Raw genomic sequence first — 22892 nt, forward strand, 5'->3', positions numbered from 1 at the left:
TACCCCCAATAAGTTAAACACTTTCCCAATCTGCTTGATGCAGTGACACTGCGGGTGAACTGAAAACCCCACGTTAATGTGTTAACCAATTGTTTCGGTGTAAAATGGTTAATATCGAATTGACCATTCATTATACACAGCAACAGCTGTCCCCTTCCATTCATTTCGATGGAAAAGGAAATTGGATGTGGCAGATGATAAGTGGATGGCTCCCGTGAAATGCACTTAAACTGTCGACCAAGTTTGAAATCTGCCTCCCTATCAAAATCCCTATCATAAGAGACCATAAGACGTAGGAGCAGAAATTAGGCCATTCGGCCCATCGAGTCTGCTCCGCCATTCAATCATCGCTGATAAGGTTTTCAACCCCATTCTCCAGCCTTCTCCCCGTAACCATTGATCCCCTTACCAATCAAAAACCTATCTATCTCATGAATCCTATCTCCTGAATTCCAAGGGGCTCTCTTTGATCTGCTCCACTCAATTTTTCTTAAATTTCCTGTTCTTGCATTTCTCCCAGAGAACCTAATGTCAGTTCTGTTTCTTTTCCAAGGAAAACAAAGACTTTGCAATGGGATCGCTCACTAAAGACAGCCAAGGAGGTGGGAGACATAATGGTCCACATAATTAGAGTTATTGTGAGCCAAATCATTAAATATTTTTCCCCACATTCATTCTTGCACTTCACTTTTTCAGGTGGTTTTAGTGCCCTCATGCAAGGGATAGGCATCAGCACCCTGTTTGGATCACAATGTAGTTGACCTTTGACAACTTCATGTCAATTTGTTGTCATGCACATGCAGTTTAACATGGACATCCAGAAGTTGCTTCCAGTGACTTTCTGTTCCCCAATTGCCAAACTGACAAGAACTCCCTTGATTATTCTCAGCATAAATCCTTTGAAGGGTACTTACGGCTTGTTTAATAAATTGCAACTGGGCTTTTAATTGTTTTCTAATTTCACAGTTGCGGCTGAACAGCCACGCTGGCTACACAAAACTAAATACACAATTGAGTAGCTTGAGATTCCTTCATCATGACAAAATTCCCCATGTTCTATAATAATGCTTTGTAAGGTTTGTTTGTAGTGTTTCAGGTGTTAGCTTAATCCCATATATATGTCCCAGGCATTTATTTTGCTCTGCAATAGTTTAATGAAAAGTGAACAATTCCGTGCATTTCACTTCCAGCTTTGGTCGCTATGAGAATACTTCTATGCGATTGCCTGCTTCCCCTGCATTATGGCATCATTATTGTTGGAAGCCGGGAGATCCCCAGACTTGGCAGCTGATTTAGACTGACATTGGGAAATGGGAAATCCACGGCACAGAGATTTTTGTCGCTTCGTGGCTGACTGTGAAATCTGCGGCAATACTTAAAGGGAATTAAATGGGTTGATGTACATCCTTTATATGGCATTGCTGTCTATTAGAAAACAAAGCAATTAATGATTTCCATTGAGCAGGTTTAAATGACAGTTCTGTACCTTCAGGAATTTGTCATAGGGTCAATACGACACAGAAGGAGGCCATTAGCCCATCGAATTAATGCGAACTCTCTAAGAGGAATGCTACCAGTCCCATTACCCCACTCTTTCCCCATAGTCCTATGAGTTCATTTTGCTCAAGTGCCCATACAATTTCCTTTTGAAATCATTCACTGCCTCCACTTCCACCACTCTGTTAGGAAGCATGGTCCAGGTCATTAGCACTCACTGCGTAAAAACGTTGTTCCTCACATTCCACCACCACCACATCCCACCCCGCACCTCTTTCCCAAGACCCTAAATCTATGCCCCTAATCCAAATATTGTCAACAAATGGGAAGAAATTTTTAAAATCTAACTTAATTAGAGCTTCCATAATCTCGCACACTTCTATTGAATGTCCACTTAAACGCCTTTGCTGCAAACAGAACAAACCCATCTCCTCCAAACTAACCTTCTAGCTAACATCCCTCATTCCGGGATCCATTCTTCTAAATCTCCATTGCACCCTTGCAAAGACGCTCACATCCTTCCTAAAGTGTGGTGATCAGGACTGGTCTCAAAACTAAACTTGGGGCCTCACCAGAGCTGTCGACAGTTTCAGCTTATCGCTCTATTTCAATATCAAGTCATTTATACCTATCAGACAAGGCACTGTTCTGAGCACTGACCTTTGTTATCCTGCATCCTGAAAAACAGCCACAATTCACTCCTGTCTGTCTTGAGCCAATTTGCACCCATGATGATGGTGGCCCTCCTTTTCCATGAGCCTCAACTTTGTTATCCAGCCTTTTCGTGGTGCTTTGTTAAAGACATTTTTGAAATCCTAATAGACAACGCCAATTACATTTCCTTCATCAACCTTTTCTGCTGCTCTTAAAAATCGATAGGTTAGCCAAGCATGATCTTCCTTTTACAAAAACATGCTTACGTTCCTGGACCAATTCAAAGCCCTCCAAGTGCCTGTTAATCTTTTATCTGATCATTGTTTCTAAAACACTACTGACCACTGATGTTGAACTCATGGCCGGTCATTACTCCGAATGGCCTTACGCGCTATCTTGAATAATGGTGTTATGTTTGCCGATCTCTAATCCTCTGGCACCTGCCCTATATCAAGGGAAGAATGGAAGATTATGGCACGCCCTTCTGTTATGTGCACTCCTACTTTCTTTAACAAACTGGGATGCAATTTTTGAAAGAGGGTCATATTGGACTTGAAACATTCATTCTGTTTCTCTTTCCGTGGATGCTGCCGGACCTGCTGATTTTCCCCAGCACTTTCTGATTTTAATGCAAGTCATCCAGACCAGGCGGCTTAGCCACTCTATGCATTGCCCGACCTTCCGGTGCAGCCTACCCGATCCAATTTTCTCCCTATCCATTGTCTCTACCATCTCCAACCTAATGATGTTTTGACAGCAGCCTCTTCCTAAGGAAACAGCAATAGAAAATGCTTGTTAAATATTTATCCTTGTTCTCCGCCTCTAAGCACATATGGCCATCTTTGCCCCAAATAGGCCCCACATTACCCATTAATATCTGTTTACTATTTACCTCCAAGTGGAAGATCTCGGGTTCCCTATTGTATGATCTGCCATTTTGTTTTCATATTGTCTCTTTCTCAGTTTTAGTTCCCTCATCACTTCCGCTCTCAAGATATTGTATTTGACCGACTCCTGATGGAAGGATTCACCTGACATGCATCATACTCTCTCAGTTTCTGTCTCATGTTTCACATATTCTCTTATCCCCCTTGTCATCTGAGAAGCTCTGGCTCTGGTTCCCGCATCTTTTGATCTTGTTCAAATACACCGGGCCTGTACCTGAATCATTGCTTCCTTAAAAATCATCTGCTTTTCTATGACCACGTTAACAGTCAATCTTTGCTTCTATTTTATCCTGGTCAGATCCAATCTTATCTCCTTGAAGTTAGCCATCTCCCAGTTTATAAGTTCTGTTCCAGATTGTTCCTCGCTCTTCTCCTTTGCTACCCTAACCTCGTTATACAGTGATCATTCTTACCTAAGTGTTTCCCAAAAGCACTTAGTCCACTTGGCCCACTTCGCGCCCAACACAACTTCAGCAACGCCTTCTTCCGAGCTAGGCCAAGAACATACATGTTTCTTGAACATATTTCGGGAATTCCTCCCCGTCTTTACATCTAGTCAAACAGCATCCCAATCGCAATTTAGGTCAGTAAATCCCTTCGATATTACTGCGAGATTGTCCTTGTGCACCTGAGTGATATCTGTGCAGATATGCTCCCATCCCTACCACCAACACCAACCACCACCACCCCCCACCACCCCCACTAGCACCCCCAACCCACCCCCACCCCCACCCATCTCCTTCTTTCCCTCTCTTTCTCTGACACACAAGTTGGAAGACTACAGAAAACCTCCAGTAGTGAAATCATTCTATTTTAGCTTTTCAGCTGTAACTAAATGGGTTTTGTCTTTGTCCCTACAGGTTATTCTCCCTTTCTGACACGACAATGCCTCCCATAAACAGTGATGCCTCCTAATCTCTTTTCCCCTCTTTTTCAAAACAACACTTCAGTTAGTGTCACTACATCATATCACCACCACCCTCCCCCTCCCCTCCCCCGCTCCGGCTATTTTTGCTGGCACTTCACCAACCTTATTCAGCACACTTTGTGCGTGAACATGCGTGTATTGTAAATCTGTCTTTGTATTTCCCGTGGCCCTTCTTAGTCACCTCCTATCTAACCTGGCAGCAGTACAACCCACAATATCATCATAAACTCACTTTGTCTACCCTATTCCACTCTTCTACTGGGATGTTCGTTCCCGTCCAGCTTGCAATTAAATGCAAACGCTCCAAAACCACATGAGTTAACCTCCATGCGAGGACAATGGCCCCAGGCCTCTTAAGATGCAATAATTCCCTTTTGAACAGATGACTCCTGCAGCAGAACTGGTCCCAGTGTCCCAAGAACCTGAAATCCTCCCTTCTTGCACAATGTCTCAAGCAAGAAATTAATCCCCCGCACCCACTTCCCATTTGGACTCTCACTAGGGAGTTGGCAAGGGGAGGAATCCAGACAGTACTGCCTTGCACGAAGCCGGAATCTGGCAACCGATTGAGGGGTAGAGACATCAACGAGCCTGACAATTCTCCTACCCACTGCACAGTGCAGTCCACCGCTGAGTTCGGCCGGCAGGTGCCGAAAACAATGTTGAAATGTGTTTGTTTAAAAGTCTGTAACTAACATCAGTAGTGATGTAACTCCTCCCGTCCCATTGGGAGTATTGCCCTCAAGTGTTTATAAGGATCAGAGACCCGCTTCTAACCTTAGTGTTGGCCAGTCGGAGCCCTGGGCTTGCCGTTCGTATAGGCATTGCCTCTCTCCGAAAATGGGTCGGGCTGCAATTCTGTACCTGAAAGAAATCGGCTACCCGATTATGACAATATTCGGCGTGCCTGGTAAATAACTTTTAATCCCTTATTACTTAGTTTATTGTAATGATTGGCGTTAGTGTTTTTGCCCAGTGTGCTGAAATGAAGCGGGTTTATCAGGGTACCTTGGCTGCCCAGCTGCATGTTTTCTGATATCGGTTTCATGAACGACTTAATCGAGATCTCTGCCCTTTGTATTGTGCTACCCTCCATTAACAGTGTTTCATTTCGTATCCTCCCACCTCTACTGAAGAACAAGCCTTCCGTTAAGCAGGGGCAGATCCACCTGCAAAACAGTAGGTAAATAGTCAGAGTCTCACTCTGCCCAGGCAAGCGGAGACTAGAATATAATCCGCAATTACTGCGTTGGCATCCAGGCAGAGTCTCGTGTCCGGATATAATGCATTGAGGAAGAAAGTTCAGTTTGCAGTCTCAATCCAGGCTCCATAACAAATGGTGACCACAGGCAGTGATCTGCATCCAGTATGGGTACTTGATACGGGTGGTTATGGACGTCTCAACCCCTCCCCCCACGGCACCCTCCACCCAACATGTGAATTGTATTTGTAGCTCATTAGACTTGGTTTACATCCATCTAAAAGGTATTCGGAAGATGTACATCACCCGGACCTTAGCTGTAATGTATATCGTATATTCTTCATTGAGAAGTGACTCTAAACGCCTTGGCTTAGTGATAATACCCTAATTAAGTCAGAAGTTTGTAGGTTTGGGTTTCTGTCCGGAGACTTTGAGCATGTAGCCCAGGCTGACTCGTCAATACTTTGAGATGTAACCAAAGCTGACTCTGCTATACTTTGAGCCATAAACTAGGCTGACCCTTCAATACATTGATATACAACCTAGGCTGAACTTCAATACTTTGAGACATAACCTAGACTTAATCTTCAATACTTTGAGATGTAATATCGGCTGACACTTCGCTAGTTTGAGATATAACCTAGGCTGACACTCATTTTTTGAAGTACAAGCCAGGCTGACTCATCAATACTTTGAAATATATCCCAGGCTGACTCTTCAATATTTTGAGAAATAACCTAGGCTGACTCTTCAATGGAGTAGAGAGGGAGTGCTGTTTGGTCAGCATGTACGACCTTTCAGATGAAATGATAACCCAAGGCCTTGCCTACCATCAAGACTGGATGAAAAAGTTTCCATGGCACAATTCATTGAACGACAGATGAATTACAATATATAGCCCTCAACCAACCTAACAATCCTAACCACCCACTTTTTCAGCATCAGAACAGATCTTTATAATGAAAAGTCATCAACCTTTTTAAATGTCATTCATGGAAGTGAGCGTCACTGGCTGGACCAGCATTTATTGCCCATCTCTAATAGCCCGTAAGAACTGAATGGTTAGCTAGGCCGTTTCAGAGAGGATTTAAGAGTCAACGACATTGCTGTGGAACCACATCTAGACCAGACCATGCAAGGATAGCATACATGCGTGAAACTGATGGGTTTTTACAACAAATGGCAATGGCTTTATGGGCTTTATTAGATTTTTAACTCGAGATTTAACTTCACCTTTTGCCGTGGTGCAATTCAAAACCTGGTTCCCCAGAGCTTCCAGAGTACTCGTCTGGTAACAATGCCACTACACCACCGCCACCTGAAACAGTGCCGCTGTTTCTCTACAGATGCTGCCGGACCTGCTGAGTATTTGCACCATATTCTGTTTTGATTAAATAAATATGAGTTGTTGTGATTATTTGCTCAACATTTTTTTTTGGTGGTTGTGTGTGTTTGCCTTGCACAGACTGTCCATTTTTTTTTGTATATTCAAAAAACAACTAGCTTTAAAAAACTACCTCACTGACGACGTAGGGCATCCTAACTTAATGGAAGGCACTATGTAAATGCAGGTTACTATCCTTTGTATTTCAATATTTTGCAGTCTTCCTTCCTTTTGTTTCTTTCTGCATTTCAATTCATTTTCAGGACTTTAATGACCCTCGTTTAACTTTCAGTGCGCAGTGGGCAGCCAATATGGCTATGCTGATGCACTTAATATAGTAGTTAACGAATTATAGGTGACTATTATTACATGTCTTATCTCTTTACTTGATTCTTTTCATTTACTTCAGTGATTTGTCTCCAATACTTTGCTTGCTGGCTCTATTTATTTGATAATTTTCCTGTTATTTGCGTTCTACAGCAAACTTGATGACGGCTGTGATCCTATCCCAGGGAAAGTGTGGTCTCTCAAGGGGAATCACTCATTATATGGTGGCGATGGCAATCTCAGATCTCCTTGTCCTGATCTTTCACGTGTTGCTGGAGGAAATCTTTACTTACTACTCCCCCTATTCATTCCTGGCCCAAACTGCAATCTGCTCTTCTTATACCTACCTGAAGATCGTTACTCTGGATTACTCGGTCTGGTTAACAGTGACATTTACCTTTGACCGATTCATCAACATCTGCTGTCAGAAATTGAGACTCAGGTTTTGCACGGAGAAAACTGCAGCTGTGGTTATTATGTCCATGTGTGTGTTGAGCTGTTTAAAATACATCCCCTTCCACTTCATGTATGAGCCCAGCTTTATTATCGACAATGTACAGTGGGGCTGCCGTACTAAAGCAATCTTTTTTATTTCTGCATTTTGGGTTACTTTCTCCTGGATTTGCAGTATCTCTCTCTCACTGCTCCCATTCTTCCTCATCCTGCTGCTCAATGGTCTTACGGTCAGGCACATCCAAGCGGCCAGTAGGGTCCGCAAAGCCCTGAAAGGACTGGGCAGTGGGCAGAACCAGAGCGATAGTGAGATGGAGAATCGGCAAAAATCAATTGTCTTACTCTTCGCTGTGTCCGGCACTTATATACTAATGTGGATGACACAAACGGTAACTTTTATTTGCACCCGGATAACAGTCACCCTCTTGGACCAGAATCACACAAGCCCCACGTACACCGCCAATGAGGTCGGGCGCTTTCTCATGCACTTGAACTCCTGCATGAATACCTGTATTTATGGATTCACCCAAAGCAAGTTTAGAAACGAAGTGAAGAATGCCATTAACTATCTGATAACCCGTGTTGCTAAATTAATGAAATTAAAGCCACAGTCAGGCTAGACTTCGTCTCTAAATTTAACTGGAACATTCCCTCCCTCCATTCCACTCTCTTCACCAGTGTTTTCTTCTTTCTTAATCCGGGAGCGGACTGAGCAATTTACTAAACTCAAAGTTGTTTGCCATGTAAAGAGAAACGTTTGTGCTCAGATTACACTGCTATAGATGAATGAGGCCGACAGTTGTCCAAGCTTACTGCTGATTTAATGTTTGCATGAATGATAATGGACACATAATGTAACAACTACCCCCTCAGTTAAAGTCTTACATAAGATGTATGGCACAGAAACAGGTCATTCTGGCCAATCATGGTTCGTTCATTCTCCACTCAAGCCTCATCCTATCTTTCCCCATCTATACCTTTCAACGCTAACATCTATTTCCACCTCGCTTATATGCTTGCCTCGCTTCCCTTAAGATGCATCATGTGGTGACTGGAATCTCATGCAGTACCCTAAGCGTGGTTCCGTACACGTTTAGTGTGACACCCCATCTTTTCAATTCAACCCCTTTAGAAATAAAGCTTCATGCTAACCCGTGGCACAAAATGTCGTAATTGGTGTATTTGTACACCGATACCGCTTTGTTCCTCTACCCCAACTAGACTCGCAACAGGTAGCAACTGACCTCCCGATTCTTCCTCCAAATGTACTAACTCCAAGTTATCTGTGTTCAGCTTCAAATGTCAATCGTTCTGCCAGTTTATTCATGCCCTCCTGAAATTGGTTGATGGCCAATAACAATAGAATGGTAACATGTTGGGGGCAACTTTATCCTGATCCACCCATCGGGAATCCTGATCCACCCATCGGGAATCTGATGATCCTGATGATCTGACGAGTTAGTACATTTTTGCGGGAAGAATATTCAGACCAGAATACTGGCTGGAGAGCGATTTGCGGTCATAAAATTCCAGCAGCACCTGGCTGGTGATTCTGGAACACCCATTGCCCTCTTCCAATGGGAATCCGATAGAAGTATGTGCAAGGCTCTATACACAGCCCTCGCCCTCTTTAACTTTCTTTTAAAGCCAGTGGAGGGTAATATTGGGCAGGTGCAAAGTGACATTACCCCAATCACGTGGGGTTGCAGTTGCCATAAAGTTCCAGTTTTCCTCTCTATTTCCCTTTTATATTCTGGGGAATGCTTCAAGTTGAATGTGCTTAGTTTAAAGATAATATAGGATGGCAGTTCTAAACACTGGTGAAAGAGATGGTTGATGTGAGGAGAGCAGCCATAGCATAGTCCAGGGCACTGCAGCTGGTTTAGCTGTACGGCAGATAAGAGGAGGGGACGTGTGTGGGTAGGAGAAAGATTCGAAAAGCAGCAGGTGAAGGGGATTTAATCCTTTGTGAAACGGACACACGATTCTGTGCCCACTGACATGAATCCAGGGTATTGTCTTACACACTTGGCCCCAGGCTTAGGCTTATCAGTGAGATATCACAGCACACTGTGAGGGAGGAACCATGAACAACCAAAAGTTGTGGTCTGCATCAGCAGCAAAAACATAGGTAGAAAGAGGTATGTTATCCTGAGGGCACATTGTGGAAAACTACGGAAGGGACTACTACTCAAGCTTCAATTGCTGCTCTCTCTGCTTTACTCCTTGTGCCACAAAAGTATGTCTAGAAATCTGAGAATAGAGCAGATGAATGCATGGCTGGGCAGATGATGCAGGGTGGCGTTGTTTACATTCCTTGGATGCTAGGACCTTTCCTGGGATAAGTGTGACTGATACAGGCCGCATGAATTGCACCAAAACAGAGGTGGAGGCAATACCATCGAGATGCTGTTTGTTCATCCTACTGGGGAAATGAAAAAATAATTTGGCTTCGGATCAGTATCAGGAGCATCAGGAAAGGTGAACAAAGCCCCAGATGATTGGGAGAAGCGGATTCCTCTAGCAGGAAATATTATGCATTGCCTGGAGTCAGAAGAAGACCTAAAGCGATAATATCTAGGCAAGATTCACAATGCAAGATTGTGAATTTGAAAGTGTGGGAAATCAGGATGTTGAGCTGCAGGTTCAAATAACTACTTGGTAAGATGCTGTTGTGGGGATGATGGAGAACTTGCTCAGTAAAGGAATGGACTGCATGTGAATATTCGTGAATACAGGCCAAGACAAGGAATGAAGGAAAGGAGACGAGATGGCAGTGAACAGTAAGCAGAATATGAGAGTGTTTGAGAGGGAGATGATGCCCTTGAAGGCTGAAGGACATAATATATTTGGTTAAATTGAATTACAAAAATAGATGTATCATCACACCTTTGGGTTTATTCCATAGGCCACCAACTAGTGGAACTAAATGAAGAAACCTGCAGTGGAGTTACAATGAGGTGCCATAGTATAAAATAGTGATAATAGGGCGCCTCAGGTATACAAATACATTTTTTGGATAATACAGCAAAAGGGTAGAGAGTTGAAAATTTTTCTGAAGAATCATTGCATTTGGTGCTGGGAAATCCATTGAGTAAACCAATCAAATGTCAGTCAACCTTGAGTAAATAGTGATCATAGCATTATAAGGTTTAGTTCATGTAGAAAAAAACGTTTAGCAATCTAAACTAATAGTGCTAAATTGGAATGGGCTAAAAATCCATCAGAAGGAGGTATTGGAAGACTGGCTGCACTTAAAATTAATAAGCCACCCGGACTGGGTCATATGCATTCAAGGATGCTGAGAGAAGTAAGATTGGGAATTACTGGGGTACGGGCCATAATCTCCTAATTCTCCATAGATACGGGGTTGGTGCCAGAGGACTGGGGAATTCTAAATGCGACAGAATTATTGACAAAGGACTATAAGAATGAAACTGGCAACTACAGGCTCTTCGGTTTCACCTCAATGGACCAAAAACTTTCAGAACTGATAAATGATGTTCAAGTTAACAATCATTTAACCAAGCATCAGTCAATTAGGGATAACTACCAGGGATGTTTTAAGGATTAATTGTGTTTCACTACCTTGAATGAGTTATTTTGAGAGACTTATGAGAAGATACAAGCTGATGTGACTTGAAGAGAAATTGTTAATGAATAGAATGGTTAGGCTCTGTAGTGCACTACTTGAGAGACTGGCAGAGATCGATATTATTGAGGTTTTCAAGAGTGTGTTGGATAAACCTCTCTGGAAAATTACATTGCAGGAGGATGGGAAAGCACTGGGCAATGGAACTAGCTGAGTGGCTGTTGAAGAGAGCTGGCAAAGGCACAATGAGCCAAGTGGCCTCTTCTGTGTTTTAACCATTCTACGATTCCAAGTAGAACAAGGTGGCCTTTGGAGTTGAGTGGATATTGATTTTGAAGCAGAGTTCATGCTCACTAAAATCAAGTGGACAATTGCTTTGATTTGGCCTCAGACAGTAAACAAGGAAAGTGACAGAAGCAGTGGACAGAGAAAGTAATTGGCCTGTTGACCATACATACTGGAGTTCATCTTCCAAGTATTCAACAGGGCGAAATATCAACTGATGCAATGTTGGACTGAAGTGTGATAAAGCAACAGCAGTAACGGGGATCAGCGAGGGAGTGGTTAGGCAGAGGTTGGCTGCCATCGGCATACTTTTGAGACTGGAAGCTGCTTTATCTGGTAATGTCACTGAGGAGAATTTCTAACTAAGAGGAGGGAATGTACAGCTCCCTGGGGGGCTCAACAATGTATCAATGAAAAGAGAAACCATTGTCCACCTAAGGCTGGATAGGTAGTTAATGAACTAGATGAGGTCCTCCCAATAAAGCTAACCAATGGAGAAGGAGGGTGTGTTTCACCATGTCAGATTACTAACAGATCACGAATTGTGAAGAGGAACTGCTTACCGCTGTCATATTTGCACAAAATAGTATTTGTGTCTTTGAAATGGGACGTTGCAGTCTTGTGCCCGAAGGGGAACTCTGTTTGGAGGGACTCAAACATGAAATTGCAGGGGAGATGAGCACCGATTTTGGAGGTGGTAACACTTCCAACTATTTTGGAAAAGATCGAGATGCTGGAGATGTTTGGTAGTCTGTAGGCATAGAGTGCTCAAGGGTTTTTTGGGGATGTGGCGATTATGGCAGGGGAGTTCATCAGCAATATTTACCCTTCAAACAACATCCAACGAAACATAGCTCCTGACGACGTTCCCTTTCTTGGCAAATGCCTGGATTTGAGTCAGATGGTTTGTGAACTTGGTGTCCTGTTCCACTCTGTGATGGACTACCAGTGATATACCTCTAATATCACTATGACCAAATCTATGTGCCGCTGAACTATCCCTGACTCCACTTCTGCCTCAGCTTGCCAGCTGTTGATAGCCTCATCCATGCCTTGGAATTTCTACACTTGATTGTTCCAATGACCTCCTGGCTGGCCTGTCACATGCTACCCTCTGTAAGTTTGCTGCTCATGCCTTACCTCCCACCAAGTTGCATTTGCCCAACACTCTGTTGCTTTCATGCATATATTTCCTCCTGGTGAGGCAGCACTTAGTTTAAAACTTTTAAAATCCCCTTCGCTGCTTTCAACTCCTACCTTGCTCTCACCCATCCCTATCATGTAACCGTCCTGCCACAATCCAACCATCCAAGATACCTGTGCGCCTCTAATTCTAGCCTCTTCGACATTCCCAATTTTCATGGCTGAACTGTTGGTGACCATGCCTTCAGTTGCCTAAATCTCAGTGCCTCTCTTCTTCGCTTTCCTCCTTTAGGACACTCGCTTGAACCTACTGTTATGGCACGATCGATGGTCAATGTGGAGTTGCTGAAATCCCAAAAGGAAACTTGAAACACCTACCACAACTTGTTTTGCAATTGTTTAAACTTCGAGATGCATGTCTTGAATTCAGTAGTAAAAAGACCACCAGGTTTTATAGGTTTTTCACAAACTAGATTAAACATTTATTAATATTAAAATGATTTTAAGCGCACATATATATCTACAAATTAGCACTATAAAATCTTCTAAATCCCCAAATCAATCGAACTCCCAGTTATAATTTGGTTAAGGCAACAGTGAGACACATATATATTAAAAGCCCCAGGCAAAGTGAGACACAATGCCCTGAATCATGCGAATTCAAAATGAGTTTCTTAAATTCACCTCTTTGAAAACAGAAGCTTGAGGCATAGATGTTGAAGGCTTTCAACACCAGTTAGGTCATTAAAATGCCTACCCTTACACACAGCCTTTGCTCCTTTATACGTATATAAATTTGAATGCCAATAAAAAATTGTATCACTACGTCTTTGGACTTTACCTCATAAAATAATTGTCCTAATGCTAATTTTTCCAGTAATCTTTGGGAATAATAAACACACTGTTTCTTAACTTCACCAGGCTAGGTGTAATATTTTACTCCCTCTTTTGTCAACAATCTATTCTGTTTTTTGAAAAGAAATGCAAATGCAATTCTAAACTTCCCCCATGTTTCCCATATTCACATCAAAGCCTTCAGACAAGCTACCGTTAATCCAATTAAGCCTAACACACACACATATAGACACCGATACGTCTATTTTACAACAAATTCCAATAACATTACTATATCTTCCTGACATTTACGTCTGTGAACTAGTGTTTGGATAACTGCCCGAACATCCATTTACGAGGCTGTATGACAAATTTTATTTGACGGTGCACCTCTGAAGGGATTTGGAATGTTTTACTATTTTAAAATAAGTACATGAATACGAGTTGTGGTTATAAAGTTAGTATTCCATTATCACCATTTATTGTTTGTGGGAGTCCATTGTGCACAAATAGGGCACTGTGATCCGTGCATTTAGCACCCACCATAATTTCCCAGTCTTACCTAGACTCAGGTTTGGAGAATTGCAATTGCTACACATTTGCTCAAAAAACCAGTTAAGGATAAGCTCAGCAACTACAGGGCAATCAGTTTAATTTCAGCGCTGAGGACACTTCTAGAAACAGTATTTTGGGGCAAAATTAATAGTTACACTGGTAATCACAGGTTTATTAAAGGAATTCAGAACGAATTTGTTAGGGGCAAATTGTGTTCAACTAACTTGCTGGATTTCTGTAAAGAAGTAAGAGAGAGAGTTATGAAGGTAATGCTCTTGATGTTGTTTACATGCACTTCAACAAAGCATTTGATACAGTGCCTCTCAACAGACTTCTGAGAAAACATACAGCTCATGGAATCAAAAGAACAATAGGAATCTGTGTACGAAATAGACTGAATGACGGGAAATAGAGAGGAGTGGTTAATGGGTGTTCTTTGGACTGGTGTGAAGTTTGTAGAGGGGTTCCCCAGGGGTGTTTGTTTGGCCTCATGCTTTTCCTGATAAATATTAATGACATACACCTTGATGTACAGGACACAAGTTCAAAATTAGCGTTGATACGATACTTGGAAGCATTGTGAACTGTGAGGGGGATAGTGTCAAATTTCAGAATGACATAAACAAGTTGATGGAATGGACGGAAAAATGGCAGCTGAGATTCAACACAGAGAAGTGTTAAGTGATTCATTTTGGTAGGAAAAGCACAGAGCGACAATAGAAAATAAAAGGTACAATTCCAAAGTGGATGCAAGAGCAGAGGGGCCTGACTGTACATGTGCACATGTCATTGAGAGTAGCAGGACAGGTTGAGAGAGCAGTCAATATATAATGCATTATCCGAGATACATTTGATGGGGGCATAGAGTGCAAGAACAGGCAGGTTATGTTAAACTGGTATAAATTTCTGGTTTGGCCTCAAATGGAGTATTGCGTCCAGTTCTGGGAGTCACATTTTAGGAATGATGTGCAGGCATTAGAGGGAGTGCAATGAAGATTCCCAATAGTGGTTCTGACGGTCAGGAACTTCAGTTACGTAGATTAATTGGAGTGGTAGGGATGCTTTTTCCTGGAGAATAAAAGTTTGAGTGGAGACTTGAGAGAGGAATAAAAAATCATGAGGAGTCTGGGAAGAGTAGATAGGGAGGAACTGTTCCCATCGGTGGAAGAATCGAGAACAATAGAGCACAGAATGAAGATAATTGGCTAAAGAACCAATAGGGACATGAGGAGATGCTTTTTCACCCAGCAAGTGGTTCGGATCTACAGTGTGCTATCTGTGAGTGTGGTGGAGGCAGGCTCAAACGAGGCATTCAATGGGGAATTGGAACAGTATCTGAAGAGGAAGATTGTGTAGGGTTCCGAGAGAAGGTGGGAGAAGGGCAATAGGTGCATTGCTCATTCGGAAAGCCATTGCTGACACGTGGAACCGAAAGGCCTCTATCTGTGCTGTAACAATCCTGTGACTCTGTGAACAGTCTGGTCACTCGCCCAGAAAAGGGGAATCTTACCACTCTGTCATAGACTCTCCAGGCATAGGGACTTACAAGGAGCGTTTCCAGTTTTGTCTAGTAACTTCATTCTTGGGAATGAAAGGAAGTCTTCTCGTTGTGTACCTGATAGCTTCACTCGTAGGGAAAGCAGGAATTTGCACTTTCTCAAACACCATTAGGAATCTTCACCCACTGTGTTATAGTCTGAAAAAAGAACAATTGTGAATCATTGTAAAGTTTCAGTTACCACAAAACACTGTCAGCGACAGGTTTAAATTGAAGCGGCTGTCCTGGGACTGAATAATCAGCAGAGGAGGAGATAGTAACCGAGAAATGAAAATATCATAATGACATTGGCAGTTCGTGACTCGTTATGGATCTGTGCTGGGGCCACAAGTTACAAGTAAATTGAATGAAGCAATAGAGAGCTGTGTGTGTAAGAATGCCTACGAAACTAAGTTAGATGGCAGAGTAAATAGTATAGGTTAACGCTGTAAGAGGGAAACAGGCACTGATAGAGTAAATGGGTGGGCAGAACTGTGGCACATAAAGTGAAACTGTGAACTCATCAATTTGGACATTACAAATGTAGCTCAATGTATTTTCTAAATGATGGAAAACTGAGAAATGTGGATGGGCCGTGACATTTTGGGACTACGTACACAAGTCACTAAAAGCTAATGGGCATATAAAGAAAGGAATTTAGAAACAAATGAAATGTTGGTCTTTATCGCAAGAGGACTGGAATATAAAGTGGGGGTGGGGTTGGCAGTCACGTTTAATCAGTACCAGAAAGCCTTCACCTTTTGAAGTGTGTTCAGGGATGTCGCCAAACAGTAGCAAGTTCGTATTGAGGGAGGGGCGAGTTGCATGCAACATAGACAGTTCAAAAATACCGGGGCTAAAATTATTAAATTATAACGACGGAATAGTTGTGCAATATCTTTAACTGGAGGGTAAATGGATGATTGAACTGTGGTGCTTAAATGATTGAATAGATTAGAAAGAGAGGAAAAATAATGCATCAGATGGAAGAGTTCGGAACAATATATTTAAAAATTAATTCATTGGATGTGGCCATTGTTGGTTAATGCAGCATTAACCATCCCTTATTGCCCGAGGTGTTGGTGAGCTTCCCCCTTGTACCTCTGCAGGTCATGTGCAGGGTAGGGCAAATGCTGAGGATACGAATATGAGAAGGCAAGGTTATCTCAGGATCAAATATGACACCAAGGTTGCGAAAAGACTGAATTAATCTCAGGCCAAAAGCAGTGTGATAGGCCCCATGATCCCAATTTCTTTAGATATTGTGTATGGTGCAAAATGTAGAATAGAGCTAAGCCCTGCAGTCGTAATGTTAGAAACCACTTCTTCAAACAAGGGCCAGTGTAATTCGGGAACTCTCTCGCATGGAAAGATGTGAATACAAAACTAAAAACTGAGATTGATAGTTTGTTTGTAGAACAATGTTATCAAGAGTTATGGAACCAAGATGGGTAGATGGTAGGATACTGTCCAGCCATGATCCAAATGAGTATTGATGAGAAAGGAGGCTTGTCGAAGCTTCTCATCTTGCACTTATCAGGATACTTCACAAGACATGTGGATGATACATTTGTTATATTTAAATCCACAGCTTAATGTAATAATTTCCTTACATGCCTTAATTGGCTCCATCCTGCACTCAAATTCACCTTTGAAATGTCGCAGTCAAATGAACTCCACTTCCTTGATGCACTCGTTGAGAAATCTACCACGGTCTATCACAAGCCCACCTTCACTGGTCAATATAGGAGTGGGGATTGTTAAAGTTCCACACGCTATAAGATTGGTCTTATTGGCAACCTTGTAAATAGGGCCAGGGCCATTTGCTCACTGCGCCAGCTTGATGCTGAAACAGGACGCATCAAAGATATCCTGCAGGACAATGGTTCTGCTGATCAGATCATTTCGCGCTGCATATCGGGCAAACTCATGAGCGGGACTATGGCCTTCACTTTCGGCCCTGAAGAGTGCCCAATCTGTTTTAGATTATCCTGGGAGGGTAAGGTATTTTTAAAATTATTGGATCCGGTGAAGCTAGCTGTTTCACGCTGCTACTATACAGTAGGAACACAAGTGGTATTCGCCACTAACAGGATACTGCTGTCACTCCAAAAAGACATTCTATGTATCACACAAATGAGTAATGTGATTCTGCAATTGAATCAAAATTGAATTTCTGTGCCAGTGTGATGCTAGGTATGTAGGCGGGACATCCCAAACTTGCAGATCGTATCAAACAGCATGTCCGAGTCACTGTTCGCCACCGGCAGGTATAGACTGTACCTAACAAGCCCGTGCTTACAAAACTCAAAGCACAATGTCCAACATTAGATGTGATTCTGCAATTGGGCAACATTTGCTAAATACTCCTCAAAGTGCTAAGAATTACGTTGGCAAACAAATTAAGATTGTTAGTCGGGCTCACAGTGTGGAGTATTTGCATGTCCTGGAAGCTACATATATTAATACACGGGCCCCTGTTCTTTGCAGACAGAAGGATCATATACACACATTGCGCCTGTTTCAACTAAACAAGCTGTGAAGAAGAGTCATATGGGCTCGAAACGCTAACCCTGTTTCTCTCTCCACAGATGCTGCCAGGCCTCCTGAATTTTTCCAGCATTTTCTTTATCCATTTAATGAGGAGAGACCTTGCCTTTCAGGTGCAAAAATCATTAAGGTGGCATTGTAACTTGATAATAACGTTGAAAGAGCACATAGCTTATCTGGGTTTAAAGTACAGACCTAGAAAATAACAGCCACACAAACAACAACTTATATTCTTATATCATCTTTAATGTAATAACCACTCCAATCGAATATGGGAAGGGAAGGTTACCTCAGGATCAAATATGACTGGAAGGCTGTGAACAGACTGGCTCAATCTCAGTCCAAAAGCAGTGTGATAGGCCCCATGACCTCTGAAGCCTTAGATAACTATAGATAAGTTGGTTGTGTTGTGCTAGGAATGGAATCATATTTTACTCAAGCTTTGATTTTTTTTTTCCAAATTCGGTATTATCTCTTGGCCGGGGAATTAAAATAGCTCATTTCAAAAGAAAAACTCATCGTAATTTTGTGTATTCAGGAGGCTGTCACCTCGGAACGGATTGTGAGATGGAGGAAACTGAAATGTCCCCCATAAGCTGCACAGTGCATTGCAGGGCGGGGATAGGTCAGGTCACTCATGCAGAAAGTAATATGTTTGTTCAAAAGCCTGTAACGAATATCAGTTGTGACGTTAATCCGCTGTCCCACAGGGGGATGTCCACAGTTATTAATAAGGGTCTGAGTGCTGCCCGTAGCCTCAGCGTTTGTCAGTCAGAGCCCTGCAGTTTGCTGCTCCTTTGAGCATCGCTCCTCTGTGAGAATGGGACGGGCTCCAATTCTGTACATGAAGGAAATCAGCTACCCGATTATGACAGTGTTCGGCGTCCCTGGTAAGCCTTGATGTTGCGCATTGTAGCTCAGGCCCAAAGTATTGGAAAATAAGCGGTTTTCATCTGCTGGCCTTTGCTGTCGAGTTGCCCGCATTCTGATATCACTTTCATGTACTGCTTTCCTCTGTCTCTGTGACATTTGTGTTGACGTTCCAGTAAGGGGCGAGCCTTCGTTTAAGCGCAACTTTGAGCCAGTAAGTAAATGGGTCGCTTTCGCACTCTGACTATCCAGGCAAGTCGTGACTAAATGGTAGCGTTCATTTTAACATTGGCATCCAGCGGATGAACCATGGCCGGATGGACATGCTCATCTTGAGTCAGAGTGTTCGGATGTGGGTCCAATGCTAGACTGCACGTCCTAAGAGGCGGTCAGAGCACTGGACCTGAATGCTGGTGGGGGTGACTGATCTGGATCCGCGCGGCCGCGTCCACTCACAATTTGTACTTCTTTGTGCCTCGGAACAGGCTTGTCAGGAAAGGGAAAGCTGAGCCAATGAAATGGGCATTGGCAGCGTGAATACGAAGTTGTCCGGGTGACTGGAGAAAGATTGTCATTTTGAGTGGAGGCTTTTTAGACTGGAGGACAATGTCGAGTGAGATTTCCCCAGGGGGTTGGTGTTGGGGCCTGATGTTTTTCATCCATATTCGTAACTTGGATCCGGGTGCGCAGGGCACAATACAAAAATTTGCAGATGGCTTGGAAGTCTTAAAAAGTGTGAGGAGGGTACTTCAGGGACACAGAACAAGCTGGTGAGATGGACGAACGTGTGCAGATGAAAGATAATGGAGGGATGTGCAGAGTGATGCATTTTGGGAGGGAGAGGAAGAAGGTGACACAAAATGAAGCAGATATTTCGAAAAGCAGTGCGGTATCAGAGGGAACTGGGAGCATATGCGCAGAAATCATTGAGCTGATGAGGCAGGATGACAAAGCGGGTAATAAGGCTTGCAGGCTCTGGGTGCTTTATAAATTGAGGCTTAGGTTACAAAAGGAGATAGTTTATTTTTTGAATTCTAAACAAATCTGCCATTTTGTTGATATTGATACCAGATATGATGCATCTATCCCCATTGCAGTTCTTCTATAATTAACAAGCTCTGAAGGGTCATACGGACTCGAAAAGTTAACATTGTTCCACCAGACCTGCTGAGTTTCCCATCATCTGCATTATTTTTTATCTTTATTTTAGGGGTTATTGTGAATATTTCTAAAAGCATTAATTCGGCCTCAACTGCAGTTTAAGGTTTCAGCTCTGGGCACCACATTTTAGGAAGCATGAGAATGGATCCAGGGATGAGGATAGATTGGAGAAGTGGGGACTGTTTGCCTTAGAGAAGGGAAAGTTGAAAGGAGATTTCATAGAAATGTTCAAATTCATGACGGGGACGTATCGAGTAGATAGGGAGAGACAATTCCCATTGGTCGAAGGGTTGAACACCAGAGAACAGTGGGACATAGGACTTCGGAACAGGAGTAGGCCATTCGACCCTACGATCCTTCTCTGCCATTCACTAAGATCATGATTAACCTGATTGTGGCCTCAAGTCCATTTTCCCATTTAAACCCCATGACCCTTGATTCCCTTGTCAATCAAAAATTTAACTCAGCCTTGTATAAATTCAATGACCCATTCTCCACTGGACTAACAGGAATGGAATTCCATTGACTGGAATGTTTTTTTCTGACCTTCTGTCAGAAAAAATAAACTCAATATCTTCATCTTATAAGGAAAGTCTACTTAAGGTGAATTGAAAAGAACCAAAGAGGATTTGAGGAAATTTTTTGTTTGTGCAACACATGGTTGCAATCTACAAGATGCTCCCTGGTGGTGTGATGAAGACAGATTCAATCATGGCTTTCAAAGGGGAATTGGATGAACACCTGGAGAGAAAGTACTGGCAGGATTATGAGAAAGAGCAGAGGGAGCGGATTGCTGTGCAAGAGAGCTAGGAACAAAGGACTTAGGATCAAGAGTAGGCCATCGGCTCTTAAAGCCTGCTCTTCCATTCAATAAGATCATGGCTGATCTGATTGTGGTCTCAACTCCACTTACCTTTCTGAGCCCCATAACCCTGAACTCCCTTGCCAATGAAAAATCTGTCTAAATCAGCCTTAAGTAAATTAAACTCTTCTCTGTTTGGGGGAAGAGAATTCAGGATTATGGGAAAGAGAAGAGAGAGGGACTTGTGCTGGAAGAGAACTAGCAAAGACACAGTGGGCTGAATGGGCCCCTTCGGTGATGCAGCCATTATTTAATTCTATCTTTCGAATGAAGATGTATGATTACATAAACTATGGTTGTATTCCCTGGAATCTTTAAGGCCAAGGAATGATTTGATTGAAGTTCATAGAATAATGGAATCTCCGAATGCCTACAGCAGTGATGGAGGCCGTTCAGCCTTTCGTGTGTATGGTCACTCCCTAAAGGAACGATTCCCTTAGTGTATTTCCCCTCCTTCTTCCTGAAGTCCTTCAGAATATCCCCTTTCAGATAATAACTCAATTCCCTTTCAACTGCACAATTGAGCTGTCTCAATCGCATTCTCAGGTAGTGCACTCAAGATCCTGACCACTCGCTGTATAAAACAGTTTTTTCCTCAAGTCTTATTTTCCAATTACTTTCAATAAATTCTCTGCATCTCTGTCCAGGATCTTTTCAGCAATGGGAACGGTTTCTCTCTATCTACACGTTCCAGACCCATCATCATTTTGAATACCTCCCTCAAACCTGCATCTTAATGTGATAGGTACTGTAGATTACAAGAAACTACTTCCCCTAGTTGAGGAGCTTAGGATGAGGGAGCATTGTTTAAAAAGCTGAGGCAGCCTCCTCAGGGTTGTCATTGGGAAACAATTATTCACGCAAAATGTGTTAGATATTTGGACCTTTCTTCCACAATTGGCAACTTTAAAACTAAAATTTATTTGTCTTACCAAAGGTATTAAAGGATATGTGGAAAGGCAGAAAAAATGGATTTAGCTGCAGATCATCCCAGATCTCTTTGAATGGAGGAAAACTCTTGAGGGGCTAAATGGTCTACACATGGTCCTATTTTCTCATGTTTTATCCATTGTATTAATTATTTTCTTGTGTCCAATGTCCTACAGCGACCCTGCTGACAGCTGTGAACCTGTCCCAGGGAAAGTGTGGTCTCTCCAAGGGAATCACGCGTTACATGGTGGCGATGGCAATTTCAAACCTGCTGATAATAATCTTCCATGTGCTGCTACAACAAATGCTTGCTTACCATTTTCCCTATTCGTATCCCAATCTTCAATCTGGCCTTCACATGCCTGCCTGAAAATCGTTACTCTGGATTACTCTGTCTGGTTAACAATATCGTGCACCTTTGACCGTTTCATCAGCATTTGCTGTCAGAAGTTGAGACACAGATATTGCACCGAGAGAATTGCAGTTGTTGTAATTGTGTCCATGTGTGTGCTCAGCATTATAAAGTACCTCCCCTGCCACTTGTTGTATGAGCCCAAGATTATGATTGACAATGTATGGTGGGGTTGCAAGGTCAAAACAGTCTATTTTACCTCAGTGGGATGGGTGGCTTTCACCTGGTTTGGCAGTCTCTCTACTACACTGCTCCCCTTCTTCCTCATCTTGCTGCTCAATGGGCATACAGCCAGGAACATCGTTGCGGCTAGTCGGGTCCGCCGAGCCCTGAAAGTACTGCGCAGTGGACAGGACCAGAATGATGATGAGATAGACAATCAGCAAAAATCCATCATCTTACTCTTCGCTGTGTCTGGCAGTTATATACTATTCTGGATGACAATAGCAGCGACTTTCCTCAGTACTCGAATCTTGAACAATCATTTTGTCCAAAGTTACTCAAGTGCCACGTACGTCGCCAAGGAGGTTGGAGTTTTCCTCATGCACTTGAACTCCTGTATAAACACTTGCATTTATGGAATGACCCAGAGAAAATTCAGAGAGGAGGTGAAGAAAGTAGTTAAATATTTGTTAACTCCAGTTAGGAAATTAATTAACTTGAAGTTACAACCGCCTAGACCCCACACCAGAAAATAATTGGACCTTCACTTCAACAACTGCTTCTTCAATGCTAACCAGATTGTATCCCTTAAATATTGACTGGACTGC

This window comes from Cetorhinus maximus, chromosome 21, assembly GCF_964194155.1.
Source record: "Cetorhinus maximus chromosome 21, sCetMax3.hap1.1, whole genome shotgun sequence".
Lineage (NCBI taxonomy): Eukaryota > Metazoa > Chordata > Chondrichthyes > Lamniformes > Cetorhinidae > Cetorhinus > Cetorhinus maximus.